A 614-nucleotide genomic window follows, 5' to 3' on the forward strand; every position below is an offset into this window, starting at 1 on the left:
TCCCGATGAGGTGGGACATATCCGCGAGAAGGCTTTGGCTGCCTGGCTTGACTCTGTAGCTACCAGCCCAGAACCCAGCCCCTTCTTTTCCCTGCCCTTTCGGCCCTCTTGGGGTTGCGCCACCTTCTCCCACTCACCCTGAGTCCTCTTCATCCCCACCCTGTTACTGGTCCCCCCCAGAGAGTCACCAAGTCCCTTCTGTCCCTGACTCTCACACCGGTGGGTCCCCTCTCCTCCAGTCGCCTGTCCTCTGCAGCCCACTGATGGCGGAGGCCCTGCTGCCACGCCCAGCTCGCCCTGGAACCTGTTTTCCTCTCCCTGTTGTTGCCGACTCTCTGTGTCTTAAGGCAGCCGACAGCATATCGTTGTCATATGGTCAGAGATAGCAATCAGAGTGCCACAAGATTACTCCTCTAGGACATAGCCACGTGCCCCATCAAAAGACGTAAATCTGAAAAGTTCTGCCTTGGGATAAAGCCTTCAGTGTTGTCTGCTCTACAGAAATCTGCTGGGTGACAACATTCCTCTCTCAGGCTAAAGGTGGGGCAAGCCGGTTAGTTCAGTTGGTGAGAGCGCAGCCTTACGCCACCAAGGTGACTACCAAGGCAGACACT

Source organism: Galeopterus variegatus, unplaced genomic scaffold, assembly GCF_000696425.1.
Source record: "Galeopterus variegatus unplaced genomic scaffold, G_variegatus-3.0.2 Scaffold459, whole genome shotgun sequence".
Taxonomy (NCBI): domain Eukaryota; kingdom Metazoa; phylum Chordata; class Mammalia; order Dermoptera; family Cynocephalidae; genus Galeopterus; species Galeopterus variegatus.